Source organism: Puma concolor, chromosome D1, assembly GCF_028749965.1.
Source record: "Puma concolor isolate L17-30 chromosome D1, mPumCon1.1.hap2, whole genome shotgun sequence".
NCBI classification, from domain to species: Eukaryota; Metazoa; Chordata; class Mammalia; order Carnivora; family Felidae; genus Puma; species Puma concolor.
This window is the reverse complement of record NC_141676.1, coordinates 2834438-2861844: the sequence shown is the minus strand read 5'-3', so window position 1 is coordinate 2861844 and position 27407 is coordinate 2834438. Positions and strand designations below refer to the sequence as shown.

Here is a 27407-nt window from a genome sequence, read left to right as displayed (position 1 = left end):
CCGCTTGCAGCTTGGTACAGGGGACACGCACCTAAGGGGTGCGTCCGGGCGGCCTGGGGACAGGGGAGGTGAGGGAGACACAGAGGACGGGAGGAGGGTGGCTGGGCAGCGGGGCAGAGGCACTGGTGAGTCGCGTGCTGGGAAAGCCGGAGACGGAGGGAGGGAGCAGTGAGGGCTGTGGGAGGCTGCCGGCCAGACGGGACGGTTCCGGGGCAGAGAGACGGCAGAGCGGGTGAGGAGGGGCCCCAGGAGGGAGAGGGGGGCTAGGGTGATTGCAGTCGTCCAGGGTCCAGGAGAGGAAAGTGGTGCCGGCTCCTGAGCCCGGATCTCTCCTCCCCCAGCCGGCAGAGTGTGCCCCACCTGTTCCCCGGGCGCCCCTCCCTCCATGGGAGCCCCTGCGGGGGTCTGGTCTCCCGACGACACCCAGAATTTAGGCCTGATGGAGCAAGGAGGGCTTGGTGTCCCGCCGAAAGCCACGTCTGTGCCCGAACCCTAGACACCTGTGAATGTGACCGTATTTGGAAGGATGGTCTTTGCAGATGTAACTAAGATAAGGATCTCAAGATGCGATGACCCTGGATTTAGGGCGGGCCTGGGGTCCCAAGACAGGTGCCCTTGAGACAGTGGAGGGGAGGACGCACAGAGCGGGGAGGCCACGTGAAGGCGGAGGCAGAGACCAGAGGGACGCGGCCAGCAGCCAGGGACGCAGGCCTGGAGCCCCGGACGAGGAGGGTAGGAGCCTCGGGGTGGGGGGAGGGGCGCGGCCCCGCTCACACCCTGATTTCAGCCCCGTGGTAACTGCATTGGGACTCGCGGCTTCCAGAACCACGGGAGAATAAATTCGTGTCGTTCCAAGCCCCCTGGCTCGTGGTGCTTTGCGGCGGCCACCCCGGAACACGCACACACTTCTGCTGCTGATGCTGCGTGGCCGGCCTTGCCTCCGTCCCCAGGGGCGCCTTGGTGGCAGGGACCGGGTGGGTGTGGGGCTGGGCGGCCGTCCTCGGCCCTGCGCCTAGGAGCCACTGCTCGGGGCACCCAGGTCGGTCACCTGCCCGGCTGGACCGTGCGTTTACAGGTAGATGGGGGGCTCCGGGACCCCCTGACAGGGTGTCCAAAAATTGGACTGTGTGAAACCCAACCCCCACTCAGCCACCTGGTCCTGGTCCGGCATCAGGAGAGCAGGGTCCATGAATGTGGGAGAGTGGGGGGGGGGGCGTGCACCACCCACACACGGCCCACCAGCCCCACGGGGCCCCTGGGTACGTGCACCCTCCAGACGTCCTCTATTCCTTCCCTGGGCGGCTCGGTGGCTACCTGAGCCTTCGTCCCGAGGGGCTGGGCCCAGGACGCCAAGGGGAGCAAAGCTGCCCACCCGGGCCCCTTCTGGATGGCACGCGGGGCCTCTGTGCCAGGCTCAGGATGGGGCAAAGGGACAGTGGCTTCTGGGGGGGCCGTCCTGGCCCTGAGCCGATGCTAAGGAGGTGGCTCCCTGCTGTCCTCTAAGATGATCAGTGCCCTGGCCTTGGTCAGTGCTGAGTCGGGACAGAAAGAGGAAGCTGGGGGACTTTCCTTTTCGTTAAAAACATTTTAAGTTTATTTATTTTGGGAGAGAGAGACAGAGGGAGGCAGGGGAGGGACAGAGAGAGAGGGAGCGAGAATCCCAAGCGGGCCCTGTGCTGTCAGCACAGAGCCCAACGTGGGGCTTGATCTCACGAACTGCGAGGCCATGACCAAAATCAAGAGCTGGACGCTTAACTGACTGAGCCACCCAGGCGCCCCTGGGGTGACATTTCTAGAGCAAGAAACAAACGGGGAAGCGGGAAGCCAGGTCACTTGTGTTCCGGGGACGACGGAGGGGCCCCGGAGGGGTCTCATCTGGATGAGACCAGATGGCCCTGAGTCAGAGCAAGCCCCCTGGGCACAGCCAGCCTCCAGGGAAAAGCCCAACTCTGGAGCAGAAAGGCAGAGCTCACGACGGGGACACGAGTGGCCACGTGTGCGAGCGTGGGGACCACCCTGGGCGCCGGCTCAGGGCCCCCCGCCCCCCCGCAGAGAATCACTGGTCCATCGGTCCAGAAGAGCCCGTCGGCGAGGAAGTTCCCGAGCCAGCCAGCTGGTGCCACAAAAGCCCTGAGCTGGCAGGACAGGCCTGTCTCGTCCTCGGGGCCCCTTGTTCTACACACAGTGCTGACGGCGTGGCTCACGGCGTGGCTCACGGCGAGGACAGCGCCACACAGGGCAGACCCGAGGGCTCAGAGCACAGAAGGTGGGACCACAGCGCCCCCCGGAGCCCTGACCCCGTAGGCCGGTTTCCCGTGGGGGGTCCCGGCTTCCCGCGGCCACCGTCACGAAACACACAGAAACGTGCCGTCTCAGTCTGCGGGCCGGGCGTCCCAAATCAAGGTGCCGGCAGAGCTGGCTCCTGCTGGGGGCCGAGGCGGAGTCTGTCCCGGGCCCTCCCCCGGCTTCTGGCGGTTTGCTGACCATCTGCGGGGCCCCTCCCCCCATCTCTGCTCCCACGTTCACACGGTGTCTCCCTGCCTGCCCGCCTGCCTGGGTCCAAGCTCCCTTTTTTATAGGAACACCGGTCACCAGACCGAGGCACCCCCCCCCCCCCCCCCCGGGGAAGACCCCATCTTAACCACTCACATCTGTGGAGACCCTAATTCCAAATAAGGTCACATTCTGAGGCCCGGAGGGGTTAGGACTTCGATGTACGAATTCGGGGGGACGTAATTCAGCTCACAAGAGTGAGGAGGCAGACAGGCTCGTCTTCCAGGCCTCCCCGCGAGGGCAGGCCGGTCTCGTCCGTCTTGGCGAGGACGAGAGTGAGGCCAGCCAGGGGGTCCCCGGGGAGGAACGGAGTCGGGGCGCATCCTGCCGCTTCCAGACCGAGCACCGCGCCCTCTTCTGCGAGGTCAGGGCGAGCAGGACGATGCCGATCCGAACGCCCCGTGACAGGGCCGCGGTGCGCCCAACGTGACAACCCGGGCGAGGTGCCCACCGCGGTGTCCGACGTGCGTCCGACGGCCGGGAGCCGTGGCCTCGTGATTGGTACCAGGGGGAAAAGCCAACACGGCAGAGACCTCCAGACGTTCTCGGTCACCCCTCCGGAGGAGCCTCGGGGCCGGCCCGGTGATCTTTTATTTTGAGTGGCGGCAAAAGACGTGTAACACGGAATGGACCGCTTTGGCCACGTTCGGATGCGTCGCTCTGTGGCGTTGCGTGTGTCCCCGTGGCGGTGAGACAGAAATCCAGGTGGTCCGTCTTCCCAGACTGAAGCCCCGTGAACGTCAGCGCACACGCCCCCCCCCCCGCCGCGGCGCCCACCGTCCTGCCCTCTGTTCGCGCGTGTGACTCCCGTCGGGCCCTCGCGGAAGTGGGAGGGTGCGGCACGCGTCCCTGCGTGTCTGGCCCGTGTCCTTCAGCGTCCCGCCTTCGGGTCCGTCCTGCTGCAGCAGGTGCGAGCATCCCCTTCCTTTTAAGGGCCGAGTACTATTCCACCGCGTGGACGGACCGCATTTTGTTCGGCGCCCGCCCGCCCGCCGTTGGGGTTCCTCTTCATCCGAGGGCATCTCTCTCTCCACTCAGCCGGACCGCAGCCTCCGCGTCTCCTGCTCCATCGGCCGAGGGCGAAGGGCATGATCGACACCCTCTCGTCCCAGACCGACCGTCCTCGGCTTCGTAAGAAACAAAACCCAAAAGTGGGCGGGTGGGAGGCTGCGGAGGTTGGCCTGGCGGCTCCACAGGGCGCCCTCCCGACCCGGCCAGCTCTGCGCTCCAGGGGGCGGGTGGTGGGCCCGGGTCAGCTGACGCCCGGTTCTGCAGGGCGTGGCGGGCTAGGCCCGAGAGGCACCCCGGGCTGGCGGGTGCTGACGGCCAGAGCGAGGCTCTGGGACCGGTTTGTAGTCCCAGGCGGTGGTTTTCGGCGGGTGATCGTGCCTTCACCCCAGAGCCATTGAGCAAGGCCTGGAGGCATTTTGGTTGTCACAGCCGGACAGACCTCCCACGGTGCGCCCGGAGCCCCACAAGGGGGGACGGTCTGGCCCCAGCCGTCACTGTGCTGAGGGCGGCCTCGGCGGGAGGGACCGGCAGTGAGGACAGGCTGTCGTGCACCCTGCCGACGGTGCCTAGGAGGGATTTACCGCCCAGGATCCATCCAGCTCCTCCGCGCAAGGACCACTGAGTCCCTGGGTGCATCACAGCGGCCTGCCTCGTCCGAGGGGAGAGGCGGGGGCGGGGAGATGACGAACCCGCTAGGCAGGGAGTTGAACGGTGGTCTGCTAAAGGGTATGTCCGCGACCTAAGCCCTGTGACCTGCGGCTGTGACCTTATCTGGAAATGGGGTCTTCGCGGATGCGGTAACATTCAGGATCTCACGATGAGCTCGTCCTGGATGACCTGGGGGGCCCTATTCACCTGATAGGTAGGAGAAGACACACAGGGAGGAGCCGCGTGAGGACACACGAGCCTTCGGGGGTCAGAGGGAGCGAGGCCGGGTCCTCCGGCAGAGCCTCTGGAGGGGGCTGGGCCCCGCGGACGCCTTGATCTCACAGTCGGCCTGGCTCCAGAGCTGGGAGAGAAGAAGCTCCTGTTGTCTGAAGCCCCCGGCTGGGGGCCCCGCGTGGCAGCAAGCAGCTCCGGGAGGCTGGTGCAGTCGGCACTCAGCCCTGCCTCCGGGGCCTCGGTCCCGCAGGGCCTGACCCTCACGGCTCCGTCAGCGTGTGGACAGCGCTCTGGGTGCCAGGGGAGCCGAGACGCTGACCGGGCTTCCCTGGGAGCGCCCGAGGATGGCCGGGCAATCCATTCCGGCAACGGGTGCCAGGCTGGCGGGCGACCAGAACCCACGACCGTCCCAGCGGGGTGCCGGCTGGCCGACTATTAGTTCAGAGGGCACCCTGTTTGGGAAAGGCACCAGAGAGCCACGTGCCCAATTTGGTGTGGATGGAAGGCAACTGGCCAATGAGTGTCTGTTTGGCCAGACAGCTCCCTGAAAGGGCAAGAAACAAGCCCGTCGGGAGATCTGGCCTCGCCACCCACCCCTCTACACCTATTCCAGGCGTGGGGTGCCCAGGTTCAAACCCCTGCTCCCCACGGCCAGCAGAGAGGCCGTGATACAGTCCCACACCTCAGTGTCCTCATCTGTAACACGGGGTCCCCCCGCTCAGAGCTGCGTGACGGTAAAAGGGGCCCCGAAGGTGGGCTTCTCGCTTGCGGGACCTTCCTGTGCCAACCGGTAACGACTGCCGTTTGTTATGGTCTGGACATTCGTGACCCCCTCCTCCAAATTCTGATGTTCCAGCCTGACCCCCAGTGGGATGGTATTCGGGGGTGGGGCCTTTGGGAGGTAGGGAGGGTCAGGTGAGGTCATGGGGGAGCGGTCCCCGCCTGACGGGACTGGCGCCCTTGCACGAAGAGGCACCGGAGAGCTGGCTCTCTCTGTGCCACACGGGCGCACAGCCAGAGGCGGCCATCTGTGAGCCAGGAGGGGCCCTCGGCAGAGCAAGGGCAGGGGGGAGCCACTGGGTCAGGGCGGTCCTGGGACCGGGAGCAGGGCCACCACTCTGCAGTGACTTGGCTGTTACTTTCAATGGGAGACAAAAGCAGGTAGGAAGTCCGGCCATCCGCCCCCATGACCTGGAGTCCTGTCTCACCGCCACGGGGAAGGGCAATGTCGACCTGCCCTTAGCTTGTCGGGCAACAAAGGAGTGAATGTGTCAGGGGCCACCCCAAGACCCTGCCCAGATTCTGAGTCAAGAAGGGACCCCGCAAGGTGCAAGGTGAGGGGAGCCTGTGGCGCCCCCACGGGCGAGGCTCCGGCTCGGGCTCCACTGTCCACGTCCCCGTCCAGGAGCCCTTTGGGGACGGCGACCTTCAGAGCCAATGGACGCCAAGGAGAGCAAAGTCAGGGGCACCGCAGGGGTGGTGGGGCCAGCCCGAGTGAACGCCCCTGGACCGTTCTCAGTGGGTGACCATGGCCCCTGCACAGCGGCCACATCTCTTTCCGCCTGAGACATGCATGGACGCAGCTTCCGCAGCTGCTGAGTGCACTGTCTGAGCCACTGGTCTGGCTGGTCTAGGTCCGCCCGGCGTGGCCAGTCGGCTTCTGTAGGTGCGCGTCTCCTCCTCATGAGCTGGCGAGCCCGCTGCCCGACCCCCACTTGTGCGTCGGGTGGTCCGGCCTCCGCTTGCCCGCGGCCTCCGCTCGCTGCCCCTCTCCTCTGAGGGCATCTACCTTAAGCTCACCGCAGGAACCGGAGTCCGACCTCTGCGCCTCAGTTTCCCCACCTGAGCACAGCCTAGCGACTGGGTTGACTTCTCAGGGCTGTCGGTGTGATTAGATGGGGTCACGCTTGTACCCCGTTAGCACGGTGCCTGGCACGTGACAGGTGCTCAATAAACAGTGAGCATTTCTTGTTCTGTGTGTGTGTGTGTATGTGTGTGTGTGTGTGTGTGTGTGTGTTTGACAGCAAATATGTCATTCCAACACCGATTCTCCGGTCTCCCACGCCAGCTGGGGGTCCCACAGTCCGTTCCGGTCGGCGCGGACCCATGAGGCGGGGGCTCGGTCCTGCGTGACGGTTCCTCTCCGTTTGTGCCATCCAAGTCCAGGCCACACGTACTTCTGACCCACCCTGCCCGGCTATGAACCGGGGGTTCCCATGATCTCCTTTTCCAGTTGGGTAATTTGCTAGGACATCTCACAAAACCCAGGAAAGTGCTTTCCTTATGCTCATCAGTCTATTATCAAGGGTACGGCTCCGGAGCTGCCCGACGGAAGAGACGCGAGGGGCGGAGTAGGGGGGCGCCGGAGCTCCTCGCGCCTCTGCGGGTTCTCCAACCCCAATCTCTCCCGGCCCCGCTGTCCGGATCACTGGACTCCCTTCCCCCTTGCCAGCTCCCGCTGGGGGGTGGGTACGGGGGCGGGGCTGACAGCTCTGACCCTCTCATCGTAAGATCCCTTCTTACTCCGGTGGCCACCCATCCTGAAGCTGTCTTGGGTCCCCCATGAGCCATCTCACTGGCGAACAAGAGACAGTAAGTTCCAAGGGGTTTAGGGACTCAGGGCCAGGAGCTGATGCTTATTAACAGCCTATTTGTTTGTATTTATCATGCCACGGCTCTCGGCTGCCCCGATGCCCGGCTCGCTGCGGCCTTTCCTCTAGCACGAGCCCCTCCCTGCACTCCTTCGGGGGGCCGTGCGGACCTTGCGGGCCCAGGACCTCGGCCGTGGGCTTGCTGCCTTGCTTGCGCGTGGTGTGCACGCTCCCCCCCCCCCCCCCGCCCTGGACTTCTCCCCGCGCCCTCTAGCTGCCGACCTTCTGGGCGGAATCCTGCCCCTGCCTGTTCTACGCCCACCACTGGCACGTGGGCCTGGCTGGAGCGGGTGTCTGAGAATTACCCTTACTTCTCAGGCTTCAGGGAGGGCCGGAGCCACTTGGAAAAGAAAAATAACTCTCGGTTTGCAGGACTGACTTGAAAGACTGAGTGCTTGTTCTAGGCAGCTGGTTTCCGAGTGCGAATTCCTCTGCGGCAGGGATCCTGGGTCCCCGTGATGCTGGAAGCCCACGATCACATGCAAATAGTTCAGAAGCTGCGGTCAAGTCCCTGGAAACCCAGGTCTGAGCTCCGTGGCGACAGAGTGAAGACAAATTCATTATCAGCTCAGGCCAGAGCTGGAAATGCCGATGCCTCCTGCCAGGGTCCCCCCTGCGGCGCGGCCGGCGGGAGCCTCCTCGGGGCCCGGTCCTGGGAGCCACGTGTGCGCCATCCCTGGTCAGATGTTCCTGGACCCCCGTCCTCTCGGGCGACCCTCCCTCCAGCGGATGGCAGGGGGGGGGTGCCCTCACCACTCGGGCTTCCCGTCTGAAATCGCTGCTCCGGATTTTCACATAAAACGACAATCTTCCTGAACAAAGCCTTAGACGCAGATAGGGACACACAACCATTTCTAGCAATCGGTTGCCAAACCTCCCTTCCTCCTGGGACCATCCCTCATTCCAGGTCTGTGTGGGGAGGTTTCTGCTTCCAGGACCCCCGGCCGTGTCCTGCCTCCTTCCTTCCGCCCACTTCCCTGGCCTTGTTCTCCTGGCTGCCGAACCCCCCCTCTCACGACAGCACTTGGTGGGGCCGGGGGGGTGGGGTGGCTGGGCACCAGGAGGCTGTCCTTGGGTCCTGCTTTGGAAGCCCACTCTTTGCAATGCCCGTTTGCACATGTGTCCCTGTCCCTGAGGGAGGGCACCGAGTCTCAGGCAGGTCGTCGAGGGCTCGGGGTGTGGTCTGCAGGGGAGGCTTGTGTGTGCTGGGATCAGGGGTCACTGTGGGTTGAACGGTGCTCCCCCAAAAGGATGTGTCCACATTCTAACTCCTGGAACCTGTGAATGTGACCTTATTTGGAAACAGGGTCTCTGCAGACGTGATTCAGTTAAGCTGGGGTCATCAGGAAAAGCCCTGATCCAATGACGTGTCTCTTCTAAAACGGGGGAGATCTGGACCCACCTCCAGGGGAGGGGCCGTGTGAAGACAGAGGCGGAGCCGGGAGGGACACGGCCACCAGCCCAGGGGCGCCTGGAGCTCCAGAAGCTGAAGGCGGCAGGAAGGACCCTCCCCTCGCACCTTCAAGGGAGCACAGCCCTGCCCACGCCTTGATTTTGGACTTCCGGCCTCCAGGCTGTGGGAGAACAAATTTCTGTGTTAGCCACACAGTGGGTGGCGCTCTGAGGCGGCCGCCCCAGGAAGCAAACCCCAGGTGCGTCCGTGCACCAAGAGACGGCCCGACGTGCTAACACCCACGCCTGCCCGCAGGGGGCGGGGCCACGGTCTGGCTTACGGAACTTCTCGGCCAGACTTCACACCAGCGAGCCCTCGAGGGGCCCCGACGCGGTTTCGGGCCTCGACACACAGGTGGGGCAGGCACACGGCGGCTCTGGGGGGGAGTGGCCGGGGAACGCGGAGCCCCGCTCCTTACTGCTACTTTCTTCGGCTCCTCCCACCAAGCCCGCCATCGTGCGCACCCCTTCACGGGTACAGCCTAACACTGGGGACCTGATGATCCCCAGCGGGGATGCGTCTGCAGACACAGGAGCCCCGATCCACCCCTCAGCCACCTCCAGATTATATCCGTGAGACCGTACTGGCCGTCTGCCCACCGAGACCCCGGAACACAGGTCCACAGAGTCGCAAATAGGAAGATACAAGAGTATCATCTGTCCCCAGCGGCATTCACGCCGTCACTCGCCCGAGTGGAGGCTCACGCGACGGGCAGCCAAGGGTGGAAATGCTGGCTGTGTTTAGAGGAAGGACCCAGCAAGGTGTAGAGAAACGGGCACCAGTGACCGGAAAGGCAGCGTTTGCCAAAGGCTAAGCATCCCCCCCCCCGTCCCTCCCGCCTGTGGTGGCCACGAGCCGCTGCGCGGAGCCACCTGCTCTGGCCCACCCTCCCCGCGTGAGAGGGTCTCGGGCCTTCCTTAGTCGAAATGGCACGGTGGGGGTTCTAGGAGGGGCTAGTGTGTTCCCAGAAGCACCACTAGGAGGGGCCGTGTGGCCTGGCTGCGGGGTCGGGGGGGGGGGGGCGGGGCTGGGCTGGCTGCTCCATCGCCCCTCCCCGAGAGGGACCCCAGCCCAGCAGCGGGGTCCCTGTGCAGCTGTCCAGGGCCCAGCGTGGCTGCGGGACGGCGCTGAGCATTTGAGGAGGCCTTGCTGGTGTCGCAGAGACCCCGTGGCCCCGGAGAATCCCTGGGAAAGAGGCCCCACAAGGAAGACTGCGGCTCCGGGGAGCCTCGGGGCAAGCCTAGCAGGTGCAGAAAAGCACACCTCCTTCTGTCCTGGGCACCTGGGTCGACTCGGGCGCTCGGACGCCGGCCTGAGCCCTGGAGGGGCTACAAACGGGAGTCCTGGCACCTGTGCCCCCATGACCCACCCCCATCGGTCACGGACGTCGTAGGCAGGACCTGGAAGGGTGGGGGTGCCCGGGGAACATCTGCGGACAGTGAAGGAGAGAGGAATCAGCCACTCAGTGCCATAAGCACATGCGTGTGGACACCAGTCCGTGCGCCACAGGACCCTGGGAAGGGTGATGCGGTCTGGGAGGGTCCCAGGGGGCCTGGGGTGGGTGGAGGAGAGGCCTCGAAAGCCAGCTCCCCTTCCTGCCCCCACCCTCCCAGACCTCGGTCTCCGAGGACATTCACTGTGTCTCCAAATGCCTCGCTTCCCGGGGGGGCTCAGCCCTCCCCTCCCGAGGCCGCCTGCCTCTGCCTTCGTTGATGTTCTCAAGTGCACGGACCCCACATCCCCACTCGGCTCCCTAAGCGGAGTCTGGTTCACACCCACTCATATGGTCATCCTCAGCCTCTTCCACCCCCACCGGATGGCCAGGCCGACCCTGAAGAACGCAGGTCGGCGGCGGGAGGTTGGCATGGCCTCCTGTTTTAAATTTGTGGACGCCATTCCCGAAGACTCATAATCCATCCGGCTACTGTACATGACTTTGGTCTGAAACATCTGGGTGATAGGATAGTAATCGTGTCTCCACAGCGTAACTCTCCCCACCTTTATCATTTGGGTACCAAGGACCCTGGTTTTGGCCCCGTTGCTTGGGTTCCATATATGTTATTATTTTTTTTACACTGACTCGGGGTCTTCTGTACTCAATACCCTCCCCAAAGCCCAGCAGGAATAGAGCCACGGTTTTATGACCATGCGATAAAGTGAACCCGTGCCATCAAAGTGGAGACGTGGACCCTTCCCTCCCTGCATCACCTGTGAGCCACAGGGGCACGTGGCCCCTACTGGGGACACGTCACCTTCTCTCTTCCTCCCGACCCCTGGCGTGGCGGAACTCTGAATTCTCCCGCTAAAAGTGTGAACATAGGAACATTGGCCTGGGGCCCCCGAGTCGGTGCTGCCTGGAGGCTGGGGGCCGGCGGGCGACCCTGAGGGACCCCCCCCCCCCACTACTCGCCACACTTGTGCTGTGCACCTTCCCAGCTTAAGACACGGAGGGGTACTGAGGGTGCGTGGGCTTCTTCCCTCCCAGGGTCTGCGCGCTTTCCTGGGGACAGCATGCAAACCCGAAGAGCACTGAGATACTCCCACGTGGCTTCTGAGCTCACAGGTAGCCACTGGAAGCCCAATGAAAGGGAGACTGCAGGGGGTCCTTGAGGAGGCGGGCCTTGACTCTGGTTTTGAAGGATAACATGACCAAGATATGTGAGGGTGGGAGGGCAAAGATGGGGCAGTGACGGGGACACTGAGGGCCTTTCAAGGGCACGGGCTTTCTGGCCGGGAAAGACACACAGACAAGGGGGCAGTGAGCTGGCCCTTCCAGGGAGGAGGGGATCCAGTAGAACCTGATGGGAGTTTCTCTGGCCCAGGCCAGGCCGCAGGAGGTCTGGCCCAGGGGAGCCCCGAGAAGTCATCACGGATCGGCCGGTCTCCCAGCTGAGAGCACGTGTGGGCCCCTCCTGGAGGGAGCGTGGGTTGAGGCTCAGGCTTTAACACCAAGCTTGGGAGATTTATAGCTCCATTTAGCTCATACATGTCCCACATCACGACGAGTAATTTACTGAGTGCTTTAACTCAAAGCCAACAACTGAAAAATTAATCCCCAAAGCAAACGATTAACTCTCAAAGGGGATGGGATGCCTCATTTCTGCGGCACCGGCCCCCAGGCTCTCATCCGGAAGGCTGCTTGCTACTTTCCACCCGATCCCACGTGGGGAGAGGCTGAGCTTGGGCAGACAGCGGGTCACCTTGGGCTCATCCTGGGTGTTAATTAAACCTGTGGCCCAAAGGTCCTCTCCTGGAGGAGTGCCCAGAGAACGGACGCACCCATAATGTAATATGCGCAGGGCCAGCCCAGTCCAGCGGGAATGCAACGTTTCTCTAACACATGCGGGTGTTCGTGCAGACGGTGAGCTGGGGTCTATCTGACCTCTCCTTGGACTCAGTTCCAACAATCTCTGTGTGAGTTCGCTCTGGCAGCATAACACAGTCCCATAGTCGGGGCTCGCACCACAGGATGCATTGTCTCCCGGTCCTGGAGGCCGGAGCCCGAGGTCCAGGCGTGGGCGGGGCCGGGTCCTCCTGAGGCCTCTCTCCTTGTGTGTGGACGGACGTCCTCTCCCAGTGGCCCCACGGGGTCGTCACTCCGTGCATGTCTGAGTTCTAATCCCCTCTTCTTACAAGGACCCCGTGCATTCTGGATCGGACCCTCCCCTAGTGACCTTACTTTACCTTAATCACCTCCTCCGAGGCCCCATCTCCAGATGGCCTCAGATCACATTCTGAGCTGGTAGGGGGTCAAGACTCCAGCATATGAATTCTGGGGACCCAACTCAGCCCATGACAGTCTCCAACAATACGTTCCCTTCCCAGCTGCTGGCCCAGACTCCTGACTCGTTGTTGGCGGAGGTCATGCTCACGGGACGGGTGGTGAGGGGCAGGGAGCCAGGGTCAGAACCCCAGATGCTCCAGTCCTTCTACAAATGACTTTGTAATCTTTGACAAGACCCCTATCTGGGGAAGCGAGAGGGTTGACCCGGGCTCTCAAAGGTCCCCTTTACCTCTACACTCTTGGGTTTCAAGTGATTAGGTGGGCTACGTGGGGTTCAAAGTCAGGATGTGTGATATATCCCTACGTTCCTTCAGCCGGCTTCCAGAACCAATGCCCCTAACGAATGAGAGCTCAGTCCCACGGGAAGTTCCTTCTCTTCCGGGCAAAGTCCCGAGAAATGGCAGCTGGCTTCCAGGGGGAGATTCAGGGTCCTGGGCGCTGCCCTTTTCAACATGGAGCTTACGGGTTTGGGCTCATCTACATACAGGCACAGGGTGGATGGAGGGTGCGGAGGTGGCTCGTGGGGGTTTAGAACAGGCCACCCTCCCATTCCGTGGCCAGAGCTCAGGCACAAGCACGAGCCTGAGTGCAGGGCACGGGCACCGGGGCTACGGTGTCGAGCTGCGTGCCGTACAAGAGGCTGTGAGCCCGTGTGTGGTAGGGAAGTCGTAGCTTGAGTCAAGGGAAGGACAGCCCGAAACAGCGCGGGTGGCCATTGAGAGGTTGCCCACTGGCTGCAGGAAGTGCCCGGTGTGCGTGACAGCCGCAAAATAACCGCTCTGGGGTGGAGGCAGATGACAGCGGTGGCCCGTGCTTGTGTGCCAGGAACTCCCGGGTCCACAGGTGCCTCCCCACAGGTGCACGAGGAGGAGAAAACGCCAAGTCTCCATCCCCCCGTGACGTCCTCCTGATTAGACACCCACCTCCCCAACCTGCCAGCCGCTTCTGGGCATCTCACACTTTTCCCAGGACCTCGTCCCCAGCGGCGTCCGGAGGGAGTCCTCCCCACACAGGCTCCAAGGTCATGGTAACCACTGTGCGGATCCGCAGAAGGTTCTGGAGCCCCTGCCCTTCCGTACTCTCTGGGTGATGGGTTCCCTGAGACTCCCACTCTCGGCTGTAAGACCTTCGGCGGTAAGTGCCCGATCGGACTTTATTCTGAGACTATTTTGGAACACTTTTAGGTTTACAGACAGAAAAATTGAGCAGATACTACGGCAAATTCCCACACATCCCTTCCCTCCTATTATTCACACCTTGCGCTGACTGGTGTGTTACGTTTGCCACAGGTGATGAGCCAATCCTGATTATGTTCTCATGAACTGAAGCCCACAGGGCTCACGCTTCACGTACTTTCTATAGGTTTTGCCACGTATCCGACATTACAGTGGCACACAATAGTTTCACTGCCCTAAAACTCCCCCGTGCTCCACCTGTCCAGCCCTCTCCCCATGCCACCCCCGCCCTGACAACCACGGATCTTTTTACCGTCTCCACGGTTTTGCCCTTTCCAGAATGTCATATAGTTGGGATCCTCGCTCGTTCAGATTGGCTTCCTTCACAAAGCAGTATGCATTTGTGGGTTCCTCTTACGTGGGTCTTTCTGTGGCTTGCGGGCTCATTTCCTTTTATAGCCGCATAATATTGAATTGAATGGATGGACCACAGTTTGTTCGAGGGTGCTTCCACGTTTTGGCAATGATGAATAAAGCCGTTATAGACACGCATGTGGAACCTGATCATGTTTTTACAAAGCCACGACCATAAACATCTTGGCACCTGCTGCTATGACTCATAAGGACCTAACAGCTTCCGTATCTCAAGGGCTCATTACATTACCAGGCATCACACCAAAAGCTTTACTCATCACTCTCCGTTTACCGAGTGCCTCCTGCAGGCAGGTCTGTCCCTGGGGCTGGGGACAGAGCCACCGACTGGTCTCAGGCTTGTGTGAATTACAGACAAAAAGCACACAAACATACTATCCTATAGTAGTAAGTCTCCAGGTAAGGGTTAAACCCAGGCCCGTCCACCCTGAAGTCCCTGCTGCTAAGCCTGAAAGGAGAGGCTGAGAGCCTAGGGGCTCCACGTGGATACTTCTGGAAGGATGTTCCATGGTGGAGCAGAGACAAAGGAGCCCGGGGTCCAGTTAGCAGCCCCGGCTTCGAGGCCGGACGTGGTGCCAGGAGGCCCCTCAAGCTCTACACAGAGAGGCCAGGCCAGTAGCACTGAGGGGGAGGGCAGGCTCACGGTTTTCATGCTCACGCCCCCCAAGACCCCGCGCTTGGCCACCCCGCTCTCATAGCCCCTAAAGACAAGCAGAAGGCCCCACTCGGCCTGGCTCTCCTGGAGCAGAGGCCCCCCCGGTGCCGAGATCCCCAGCGACTCCGAGGGGGCCGAGCCAGACGAGGGGGCCGAGTCCTGGTCTGAGTCACTGCTACTATTTGAACGTTTTCCCCTTCAAAATGACAGTCTTGGCGAATATCTTAAATGCCAGTGGAGAATAAATGCCACCAGAAAGTCTCACTATCCTTCGTCTTTTAAGCAAAGAAACCGAAATGCCACCTGGAACAAGGCGAAAGCGGGAGGGAACCCTGGGTCCACTCCCTCTGGCACTCACTGTGGGGGCGCGGCTGTCCGCCAAGTGTAGACTCCTCACCGCACACCTGGGCTGGCGGCTCGGTGCCACGGGCTCCCCCCGTGAGCCGGCATCAGGCTCGCCCTGCACACGTGCCCAGCCCCACACAGTGGGTGCCTCTCACCGCCACAGAGATGCTGGCTGGGCCGGCGTTCAGGGCTCGGCCTCGAGCTGGACGGCCTGGGTGCAAATCCCAGCCCTCCACCTTCAGCTGCGCAACCTTAACCAAATGACTCACCCTCCCTGTGCCTTGGGCGCCTCATCTGTAACAGGTGGACGTCTCAGCGCCCCCCTCGAGGGATGCGAGGTGGCTCCATGAGAACATTCCAGAAAGAATGTAGCCCACGGCTTTGACCCCTGGAGACCTCTGAAGATCTGCTGAGAGAGAGGCTCTGTGCCAGGCACGGGGCAACCGAGCCAAATGGGACACGGCTCGTCTACCCACTGTCCCGAGAAAGAGCTGAACAGGGAGACGCAAGATCAACAAGGAGGCACCTGGTTTCGCGGATGTGAGAAGAAACAGTGACACAGACACACAGCCCCTCCAGCAAACTTGGCCTCCTCGGTGCGTCTGTCCCTCTCGTGTTTTCCCCTTAAACTTAAAGGACTCTATCTTTTAAATCAGTTTAAGTTTATTCATTTATTTTGAGAGCGAGAGAGACAGAGAGAGCAGGCAGGGGAGGGGCAGAGAGACAGGGAGAGAGAGAACCCCAAGCAGGCTCTGCACCGCCAGCTCTGAGCCTGACGTGGGGCTCGAACTTACACACCACTGCGAGACCACGACCTGAGCCGAGACCGAGAGTTGGGACGCTTAACCGACCGAGCCACCCAGGCGCTCCTTTCAATCAGTCTTAAGTTCACAGAAAAGGTGAGCACAAAGTAAGAGCTCCCGCACACGGCACCTTTTTCTTACGCCGAGAGCAATGCGTTCGGCCGCTGCTCTGTTTGTGGCTCTTTTCGCTTAAAGCCATTTGCTTGGCAGTCGTCCCCTAGCAGGACCCCAGAGCCGCCTCGTCTTTGCAACAGCTCCACTGCACAGCCCTGCGTGGACACTCTGTGTCTTATGGGACTAACGCCCTCCTGGGGCTGCGTGGGTGGTTTCCACGAGCTTCCACCTGGGCCAGCAGAACTGGAGGGGACAGTCCCGGAAGTGCAGAGGCGGGGGCAAAGGGTACTGGCATTTAGTGCCTTAGTAGGAAGTGATGAGTTTCCTCCGGAAAAGACGTGCCAGCGCAACGTCTCCCCAAAATGGAAGAGAGCGCCCCTTGCCCACCCCACTGCTGCTCAAACAACAGACAGGTGTGACAGAGAAAGAGCCTTGGGGCAGAATGGCCGTCCTTGGGCCACTCCCACGCCGGGGTTGCCCACCAAGTGGACTGGAACGGACAGCATCCTCGTGGAGACCACTGCCCCCACTCCCTTGCAATTCTGCGTAACAGCAACAGACCACCATGAGCAGAAAAATCTAAATACCTTTACAGTATCTTAAAAAAGTATGAAAAAGTTAGGGATAAATTTGGCAAAAGACTGGGGAGACCTGTACACGGGAAACCTCAAAACACTGTTGAGAGACGCAGACGAGCCAACGCAATGGAGAGATTCCCTGCGGCTTTGCAGCAGATGCTCCGTGATGGCTGGGTCCAGCGGTCCACGCTCCTCAGTGGACGGGCTCAGTGTGATCCCGGCAGGCTCTTTATAGGAAATGACGAGCTGACTGCTAAATTCATATGGAAATGCAAGCTCCCTTGGATAGCCAAAAGGTATTTTGTAAACATTTTATGTATTTATTTATTCTAGAGACAGAACATGTGTGAAAGGGGGAGGGGGCAGAGAGAGAGAGAGAATCTTTGATTTTTTTTTAAATTTATTCAGAGCGAACACGAGTGGGGGAGGGGGAGAGAGAGAGAGAATCCCAAGCTGCCAAGCTGTCTCTGGGTTGTCAGTGTAGAGCCTGATGCGGGGCTCGAATTCACAAACCATGAGGTCGTGACCTGAGCTGAACCAAGAGTCAGCCGCTTAACTGGTTGAGCCACCCGAGGGCCCCGAGAGAAAGAATCTTAAGCAGGCTCGATGCTACATGTGGAGCCTGATGGGGGGCTCGATCCCACAACCACGGGATCATGACCTGAGCTGAAATCAAGAGTTGGGTGTTCAACCAACTGAGCCATCCAGGAGCCCCCAAAAAGTTTTTGAAAAAGAAGAACAAAACTGGAGGACTGACCCGATCTATTTCAAGACTTATTATGAAGACACAGTAATCAAGACAGTCGATGATGGAATAGAAGAGAGAGCTCAGAACCAGACCTGCGTGCATATGTGAACAACTGGTTTCTGACAGAGCACAAAGGGAATCTGCTGGAGAAAGGATTGGTAGCGATGTCCTGGCTCTCATTTCTGCTATGGGAGGTTGTGCCCACCACACCCCCCTTTTATTCCCGGAGAAGCTTGGCTAGAAGTTTATCAATTTTACTGCTGTTTTCAAAGAACCGGCTTTAGGTGTCATTATATCCCCTATTATTGTTCTATTTTCTATTTCATCGATTGCTGTGATCTTCACTATTTCCCTTTTTCTCCTTATGTTGGGTTTAATTTGCTCTTTTTCTTCTAGCTTCTGAGTGGAAGCTGAGGTCATTGATTTGAGCACTTTCTTTTCTAATGGAGGCATTCAGTCCTATAAATTTCCCTTAAGGACTACTTTTGTGGTGCCCTACACACGTTGGTGGGTTGTGTTTTCATTTTCATTCAACTCAAATGCTACCTAATTTCCCATTTGATTCTCACTTTGACCCATGAATTATTTAGAGCAGCATTATTTAGTTTATAAGCATTTGGGGGATTTTCCTGAGATCTTTCTCTTATCGGTTCCTAATACAATTCTACTAGGGAACAAATTTGTATGACTTGAGTACTTTTGAGTTTATTGACACCTGTTTTATGACCCAGAATATGGTTTATCTCGAGGACTGTTCCAAGTGCTTTCGAAAAGAAAGCACAGAGTTCTATAGATGTCAATTAGGCCAAATTGGTTGAGAGCGTTGTTCCAATTTCCTACATCCTTACTGATTTTCTGTGTACTTGCTCTATTGGCTATTGAAATAGCTGATTATAATTGTGGATCTATTTCTCTTTACAGGTCTACCAATTTTTGCTTCATGTATTTTGAAGCTCTGTTATGAGATGCGTACATGTTTATGGTTCTTATGTCCTTCTACAGAATGGACTCTTTTATCATTACGAAATTACATTCTTAAACTCTGCTAACATTTTTTTTTTTTTTTTTGAGGTGGGGTCCTGTGGGAGTTGCCAACCTCAGGTCCAAAAACCCTTCACAGTTAAGGCACTTATTTATAGGAAGCAAGCACCTTCCCAACCTCATTTTTTACATGTGCACTTGTCTATCCTTCCAGTAATCAAAGGGGGAAGAGGCAGAATAGGACTTCCAGGCATCCTGCAAAGCAGGCAGGTCACCTTAGGGATGACCTTTACCCACTCAAAAATTCGTCTCACATCAGCAGTGAGGATTTAGGTGTCACCCCAAATCATTGTGTTCCTTACTCATAAGTTTAAGGTATTCTGTTAACATCCTTTATTATGAAACCTACTTTGACACTAATATGCCCACTCAAGTTTTCTTTTGGCTTTCTTTTCTTTTGGTATAGCCTTACCACACTCTTGCTTTTTAACATACCTGTGTCTTAATAGTTAAGGTGTGCCCCTCGGAGGCGTCCTGCTTGTCATCTAACCTGATAATTCTGCCTTTTAACTGGGGCGTGTTTGCACCATTTACGTTTAATGTGATTATTGATATGGTTAGGTTTAACTTCAATCTTCTATTTTTTATTTGCCCTATATGTATTTTGTCTCCCTTTCTTTCCCTCTTTTCCTACCTTCTTTTGGGCTGAATATTTTTATGATTCCATTTTATCTCCTGTGTCACCTTATTAGCTATAATTTTTTGTTTGGTTACTTTAGCAGTTGCCCTACATATTACCTTTCCCTGTGTCATAAGCCCCAAACTACATTGTTATTATTTCTGTTTAAAGCCAATGACTTTTATTTCTTAAAAATTTTTTTTAAGCCAATGACTTTTAAAGGGATTTAAATAGTAAGCACATTTCTTTACATAGTCTTGCTGTTGCCATTTCTGGTGCCTTCCTTCCTCTGAGTATTTCCATCCAGTGTCATTCTCCTTGTACCTGAAGGAAGTCCTTCGTTCGATGTTTCTTAAAGTGCAGCCCGCCAGTGATGAAGCCTTTTAGCTTTTGCGTTTTTTAGAAGTCTTTGTTTTACCTTTGTTTTTGAAGTAGCTCTGTTTTCCTCCTCCGTTAGTACTTTAAAGACGCATCTCTGTGACTTCTCACTTGCACTGTTTCTAATGCTGGATCTGCTGTCATTCTTGTCTTTGTTCTTTGTAGGGGATGCATCTTTCCCCACTCTGCTGGCTTTTTAAAGATTTTTATCTTTGTCACTGGTTTTGAGCAATTGGAAAACTATGTGTGTTGGTGGACTTTTTTCCCCAGGGGGTCTTGAGTTTGCTCAATCTGTGAGTTCACAGTTCACTTGCAGTTTGAAACATTTTTATCATTATTTAAATATTTTTTCTGTCTTTCTCCCCACATGAGCACCTCCACTCCAGGAACTTATACTGACATGAAGCTGACCCATAGTGCACTGATGCTCTATTGTTTTATTTCCTTAAAAATGATGGTTCCTTTTTCTCTCTGTGTCGCCCTTGGGACAGTTTCCAGCATTACTTCTTTGCGTTCACTGTCCTTTGCTTCTGCAATGTCTGATCTGCCATTAATCCCATGCTGTGTATTTTTCATTTCAGACATTGTAGTTTTCATCTCTGGAAGTTTAAATTGAGTTTTAAAATTAAAAAAAAATTAACTGTGGGGAAATACAACATAAAATTTGGCATCTTAATCATTTTTAAGTGTACAGTCCAGAGAATTTTAATTTTTTCCCCTGTCACTATTATCCTATGGAATATAGTTATAATGATTCTTTAATATCCTTCTCTGCTAATTCTAACAACTGTGTCAATCCCTGGTCAACTTTGACTAATTGATTTTTCTCCTATGGGTTGTGTTTTCTGCTTCTTTGCACACCTGGGAATTTCTGAGTGGATGCCACACACTGCAAATTCCACTTTGCTGGATATTTGCTGAATATTTTTGTGTTCTTATAAATATTCCTGAGTTTTGTTTTGGGTGCAGCTAAGTGACCTGGAAAGGGCCTGATGTTTCAGGTCTTGGTTTTAAGATTTGTTAGGTGAGAACAGAGACGTGATTAGTTTAGGGCTGATTACTCTCCAGTGTGAAGGCAGGACCCTCCTGAGTACCTTCCCAATGCTGCATGAATTTTCCGTTTTTTTTTTCTTCTTCCAGTTTGGTGGGTAGGAAGAGGCCCTGCCTCTTTATCTCGCGTGAGCTCCAGACACCATTCTCGAACCCTTTGGGTGATGCTTTCTCTGGATTTTCACCGATGAGTGTGCTGGTCAGAGCTTTGCTGACTCCCTCCGTGCAGCTACTTCCTCTCTGGCACTCTGTTCTGCAAACGGTGGCTGCCGTGGGCCCCTGGGCTCTCAGCCCCACCTCTACCTGAGTATCCTTCCAGCCTGCGCCGGCCTTCTCGCTCCTGGACACTCAGCGCGGGACGCCGGGGCAGTCATAGGGCTTGTCTTGTGTGTTTGCATCTTTCACGGTCAAAACAAGGCCTCGTTTCACACATTTTGTGTGAGTTTTGGTCGTTTCCTGTGGAAGGCAAGTCCAGGCTCTGTTTTCCCATCACGGCCATGAACAGAAGGAGGCATTTTTTTTTTTTTATATAATTTTAAGTTTCTTTTTTTTATGGAAAATCTCAAACATAAAGTAATGAGAAGTACCACAATATGCCCTATGACCCCTCCTGAAATTTCTACCATCATCCATTTTGGGGCACTACTCTTACTGAGACAATCTCAAACTTCCCTGCTTTTAATCCACACTACCTTGCTTCTCACGGGTGCTGACCCCAAATGGGAGTGGAGACGCAACTGTGTCCCAGGACAGTGACTATTCACTCAGGTGCCCGGGGGGGGGGGGTGGCCCCCACGGCCTGAATGCCAAGACTCTCAGACTCACGCTGAAGTGTGTAATCACGCCTGACAAAGACACAGGTGGTCACCGATCTTAGAAAAGGAAGAAATGACTGGCATTCCCGAGAGACTGGGCCTCCTTTCCCACCCACCCCTCCCGCACCAGCGTTCACGGACAGCACGCACCTGGCGACACACAAGCTCACACGGTGCTCCGAGATCACATGTGCACCACTGACAAGTAATTCATTTACTCTTCATCATAACTACTTAGCAATCTCTTCCCTATTTCCTGTTCAGAGACCTTTGGATGCATCAGTCTGAATAATTGAACAGAAAGCCTCCAGCTTCTGAAGCTTTTGAAGTCCCTCCTTAATTACCTGGACAGAAACACGCCTCTCTACTCTGCCCCACATCTGCCTAACACGATCAAAGAAACCCCACGTGGTGGTGCTTGGTTCCTTGGTTGGCCAGATGTACCATTTTCCTTCCTTGATGGTAGGATGCTTCTGGAACTTTCTCGGTAGCTGCTGAGTAGCACCAGCATCATCAAGGAGTGCTGCCCTCCCACCCCGCATCAAACACTCTTGGCTGTAACTGATGAAAATGGTCCGCAGCATCATCTTTTATTGGGCTGCTGTCATGGGTCGGATGGTGTGTCCCCACCCTGCCCCCTGCCCCACTGAAACCAAGTTGAAGTCCTACCCTCAGCACCTCTGCACCTGACTGTATTTGGGGGAGGGCCCACCCTAACAGCCTCACGTGTCCTCACGAGAAGAGGAAACTGAGAGTCTGGAAAGACAGCAGGGGTGCCCCCACGCAGGGAGAAGGTCATTTGCAAGTCAGGGAGAGACGCCTTGGAGGAAACCAGCCCTTCCAGCCTCCAGGACTCTGAGCAAATGACTTTGTTGCTGAAGCCACGTGGTCTGTGGTGCTCTGCTATGGCAGCCTGAGCCGACAGGACGGGTGCTAAGCCCCGTGTCCTCCGTGGGGATGGCAGGGAGGCTCCAGATGCTGAGTGTGTGTTTTCCCCCGGGAATTTCAAATGAACCAGAGTATTCACACCAAAACACTGTGACAGGCCACCAAAGAGTGGGCGGTGAGTCGAGACTAGCAGCGAGCTGGGTCCAGGTAGTCGGTTTCTGGGGAACTGAAGGCTGGGGGCCCATGCACGGAGGGCTGTGAGGCCAGGGGCAGGTGGCTAGAGGATGACACCCATCCTGGCTGGCATGGTTTCTGCTCAGGGATCCGAGGAGAACTCCCACCAGGAGGAATCTAGAAATCAGCTTCCTCCGCAGCTGCTGCTTTTTCCACCTTACCGGGAGGCATGCATCTGGGGAGGCTCGAGGGGGGATCCTTCCGGAGGAGAAGCTGTCTCCAGCCCCAGGGCGGATCCTACTCCCTCTTTGAAAATCCCCTGGCCCTGAGCTTCGGGAGAGGAGTCAGGAAAAGGCAGTGCCATGAAAGACACACAGAGAACCGAACTGCCTTCCCTCTCCCTTGTGTCCCCGAAAGCTCCTTGCAGGGAACTCCTCAGCTTAATAACTCAGAAAAAAACACTAAAGGCGATCCTGAAGAAGGCGCTTAATGGGTTCTCGGGGGCGGCTGGAATCCAGAGCTCCGTGGAGTCGGGGAGCTTCTCATTACGGGGAGAACCTCGGGCTGGAGAGAAAGCGTGTGAATCGCCCCAAAGCCAGCGCACCGTGGAGTATGGCCACTGCTCCCTCTGGAGGGTGACCCGGCCGGCGCCTCCCCCTGGCCTGTCCCCTTCTGCAGGGAAGCAGCGGGGTAAGGGCAGCACAGAGCCCGCCAGGTGTGGCCTCTGAGACCCGTTCCTGCAGCCGCCCCACCGGAGAGCCCCGCCCCCCTCCTCCCCGTGGGGACGCGGCCCCCGCCACCCCACCCCAGCTGGTGACCTGTGACGGCGAGCCACCGCCGGCAATGGCTGCTTGGCAATGGCTGCTCGGACGCACCGGGCCCCCAGGGGGCCCGCCCTCTGGCTCGGGGGGGGGGGGGGGGCAGCGCTCGCCAGGTTCCCCCTCCCGTGCCCTGGGGCGGCTGGTGGGCTGACCTGCAGAGAGACCCCCAGCAGGGAAGGCAGGACCCCCGTGTCCTGTGCTGTGTGTCTCGCCTGGTCCGACCGCCGGCCTCTCCGCCTACGCTGTCCGCCGAGAGCTGGGCTTCTGTGCTCACGTGGCCCCCACGGAGCTTCCGGTTTCCCGAGCCACGAGGACACGCCCTCTCCAGGCAGGGGTTGCGCCCACGTGGCCCAGCCCTGGCCAGTCGGAGCTTCCCGCTCCCCAGGCCACAGTGATTGGTTTAAGAAAGGTCATGTGACCCAAGCCAGGCCAATCAGGACCCCGCCTGGGTTCTCCGGCCGGGTCTCCGGCGCAGGTGGTCCCCGGTCATCGGAGCCGGAGGGTGTGCGAGGGTGCCGGTGGGTGTGAGGGCCGCAGGTGGGCGGGTACGACCTGCCGCGCCGGGAAAGGGGGCCCGTGAACGAGGGGGGGAAGTGGAGACCCGCGCCCGGGACCCCTGCATCCAGCCTGCATCCGGGGACCCATCCCTAAGTGTGCGATCACCTGCGCGGCGCGTGACCCGCTACTTAAACTCGGCTGTCGGGTGGGCCCTGACGGCCGCCGCTGCCTCACTGTTTTCTGACCTATAAAAGTGGCAGCGTCCTGTGGCTCCCCTGAATGCTGAGGGGGACTTCTGTCACCGGCCTTGAAAAGGCCTGCATGAAAACGGATTCCGTGGGTAGCTGTGCTGAGCCGCAGCGCCCCTGGCCCTTTGAAGCCCTTCCCTCTTTTAGATCTGGCGGGGGTTTGCAAGGGGCTCAGCGCTCCTGTCCTTGACGAGGACTTAACAAACATTATTTTATTCCTAATGGCAGAACTTTGGGCCCCAGCACCACCCCAGGTGGCCCTGACCCCGGGAAGGGTGCTGCCTGGCTTCCTTTAGGAGCTGTGGTCAAGGACACGCCAGGGCTGCTTCTGGGGACCGGGACCGCTGTTCCACCACCACGCTGCCCATGGAGGCTTTACCCTGAAAGGGGCCCCGAGCAGCCTGCACTTGCGTGTCTCTGAGCTCTGCTGGAAGCCTTCAGACTGTGCGGCCTCCATCCGGGTCACTACAGCCGGCCCACCGCTCAAGAGGGAGCGCTGCAGGGCCTCCCTCAGCCGAAGGGCCGGAGGGCACCGGGAGACACCCCAGAAACCAGTGCTCCGTGCTCAATCGCCTCCAGGACCTCAAATGTAGTTCCCCTTTTGGAGCTGTCAGGAGGTGGGGGTGGGGGGGACGAAGAGAGGACAAGAGACGCCTCCCCCACCCCGTGTGTTCCCCACAACGTTCTAGTTCTGGCTTCTCGGGCGAAGATGTGCTGGCGGCCAATAAGCACATGGATAGATACTCAACATCCTGAATCATAAGAGAGACGCAGATTAGAACCCCAAGGACGCATCACTGCACACCTGTGGGACCGATGACAGTGGAAAGCTGGACCACACCGCCGGGGGAATGCCAACCGGTGCAGCCGCTTTGGAAGACCCGTTTGCAGTTTCTTAAAAAGTGACACATTTAGGGGCGCCTGGGTGGCTCAGTTGGTTGAGCGTCCGGCTCCGGCTCAGGTCATGACCTCACAGTTTGCGGGTTTGAGCCCCGCATCGGGATCTGTGCTGACAGCACGGAGCCTGGAGCCCGCTTCGAGTTCTGTGTCTCTCCCTCTTTCTCTGCCCCTCCCTGCCCATGCTCGCTCGCTCTCTCTCGCTCTCTCTCTCTCTCTCTCTCTCTCTCAAAAATAAACTTAAAAAGTTACACATTTCTTTCTACCATGTGACCCAGCCATTCCCCTTCTGAGTATTTATCCAAGAGAAACAAACACATACGTCCACACAGAGACTTGAGTGCAAACAATTTGCAGCGCGTTTCTGCAGCACCCGGAAGTGGGTTCCGTCCAATGCCCATCAGCGGGCGACTGGTTAAGCAAACTGTGGCCCAGCCAAGCCATGGAGCGTCACTCGTAAATACAGAGGAACGATCCGTATACGCAAATCTCAAAGCAATGACTCTGAGTCAAAGGAACCAAACCAAAAAAAAAAAAAAAAAAAGGAGCCCAGACGGTATGATGCCCCGTTTATGTAAAGCTCCTGAAAATGCAAACTACAGGAGTAGCAGGAAGCTGAGGAATGGTTGCTAAGGAAACGGGGGTGGGGAGAGCAGGAGGTGGGGGTCACGGGAACTCAGGAAACCTTCGGGGCGATGGATGCGTCATCTTGAACCTGGTGATGGTTTCACGAGGGGACACGTGCGTCAAAACGTATAGTATTGTACAACTTAACTGTGTGAAGTTTACTGTATGTCGATCATACCTCAGTCAAGTTGTTTGGAAAAAAAAGACATCGTTACGCCACATCACAGATGCCATTCCCCCACGTGGGGGCAAAGTGGCTGCGGGATGAAGACAGTCTGAGTGAGTGGGACTGGGACGCGAGAACGCCTCTCAACGGCCCTTCCAGTATGGACTGGATCCGGGTTCAAAGTTCTGGGAGACAGTGTCTGGATCCATGTCCCCTGCAGGCTCCCCCTGCTCCTTGGGGCAGGGCGGGAAACCGAGCATTGCCGCTCCCGCCCTACGCCCCACACGGCAGTTCAAGAAAGACCATTCTGCGTTCTGTCTCAGCGTCTGCAAAGTGCTTCCTAACCCCGGGGATTTGGGGGCACTGGGGGCTCGCTGACGGCACTCCCCACCCCATTCCGTGCCTAGGCTGACATCTCAGGGCATCCCCGTTAGAGCTCTGTCTCTGCATCCTGCCTGGGTCTGACCCCGCGACCCCAGGCTCTCTCTCGCCGCCAGCAAAACCACATTTCTGGGCCCAAAGCTCCACCCTATCTTGTGCCTCTGCTCCCAGCCAGGATTTCCAAATTTTGGCAAGTCTGGTCTCCTTGGGCCGGGGCCCAGCTGCAGTTGGGCCCCCACCGGCCCCCACCACCTTGGCACTGATGGCGAACTCAGGCCCTCTGGAGCCCATGACCCCACAGCCCATAGTGCTTATGGGGGCGCCCTACCCAATCCCACTAGACCCTGCCTTAGTTTACCCCAGCTGATCAGTCTCCCCCACACGTTTTGTCTGGGGCTTTTCTGTGGGGGCTTCTGTACTAGTCCCAGGCCATTCTGGCCTTGTAGGAATGCCTTGGCCCTCCACACGCATCCTGCTAGGGAGCTGATGTCCTAGGCCGTCAAATCCTAGCTCCCCACACTGGGAGGCACACAAGGGGTGTGGGGGTCTTTGGAGGCAGGAGAACAGGCTGACTTGATGCAACTTTAGCTCTTGGCCCCTGGCTCCTTCCATGTTCACATGTTTACACTCCGGCGGGACTTCTGCCCGTCGTTCCTCTGCTCACGGTTGTGGGGGGCCTGGCTTGAAGGGTCTCTGTGCCCTTCCCTGACTCGTTAGCAGACCCAGTCCCCCCACCCCGGGCGGGGAGTGCGGGGCCTCTGATGCCGAGTTTTATCACGTGAGGACATGTTACGGTATACAAATAAACAGACGCACGCATGGGGGGCGGGTTCGAGGTCGAGGAAGGGCAGAGATCCTGGGGCTGCACAGAATTCCTTGCCATGTGCTCTGGGGTGCTCGGCGGGTGGTTGGGTGATGGGCAGAGAGGTCTGGGGACGCGGTTGGGGAGAGCAAAGGAACTCTGAGTTCCCGCGGGCTCCTGGGAGCTGGGCCTGACATCTGTATCTGTGCACCGACGGCAAGTCCCCGAGGCTTTGCTGCACGCAGCCTGGCCTGTGTCAGCGCCTGGTGACTGTGGACTGAATCGGCAGAGCACCGGGCTGCTGAGAGCCAGCGAGGGACACTGCGTTCCCCCAGCTCATGAATGCAGATGTGTGGCCGAGCGTCCCGGGGGGTGGGTTCTGGAAAACGCACCTGAGGAGCGGTGAGCCTGAGTCGTTCACGCCCACCAAGAGCTGGTCTGTCCCTCAGCACCCCTGGGGCCCTTTGCTGGTCTAAGTGCTGCACAGTGACTTCTGCCAAGTCCAGTGCCGAGCCCGGCCCACCTGGGAAGACGGTGGCCTGCGGGAGAAGTGGTGGCCTAGGAGCCAAGGACCCACACTCCCAGCCCTAGCTTTTCCCTCAGCAGCAGCTTGAATGAGGGGCCAAGACCTCCAATAGCCTCAGTTTCCCCAGTGATGTGACGGGGATGCCCAGGGCTGCTGCGAGGCTCTGTGGTGCTCCCTGACAACACCTTTGTGAGCCACGGTCCCTGTAGGCCTTGCTCTCTTGCCAGTCACCCCGGGACACAGCCCGTGGGCCCCACATCCCCAGTGAATGCCGGCTCCTCGAGCGAACAAT

The 27407-nt window shown here is 58.1% G+C and overlaps 1 protein-coding gene and 1 non-coding gene across 9 annotated transcripts in view; both read right to left on the bottom strand.

The window, feature by feature from the left end:
• SHANK2 (SH3 and multiple ankyrin repeat domains 2) overlaps nt 1-27407 on the bottom strand; it is a 497644-nt gene that overhangs the window by 53028 nt on the left and 417209 nt on the right. The window lies entirely within an intron of this gene.
• LOC112852224 (U12 minor spliceosomal RNA) lies at nt 18395-18544 on the bottom strand. Its single transcript, XR_003222857.1, has one exon. It is a non-coding gene; the product is annotated as a U12 minor spliceosomal RNA (small nuclear RNA).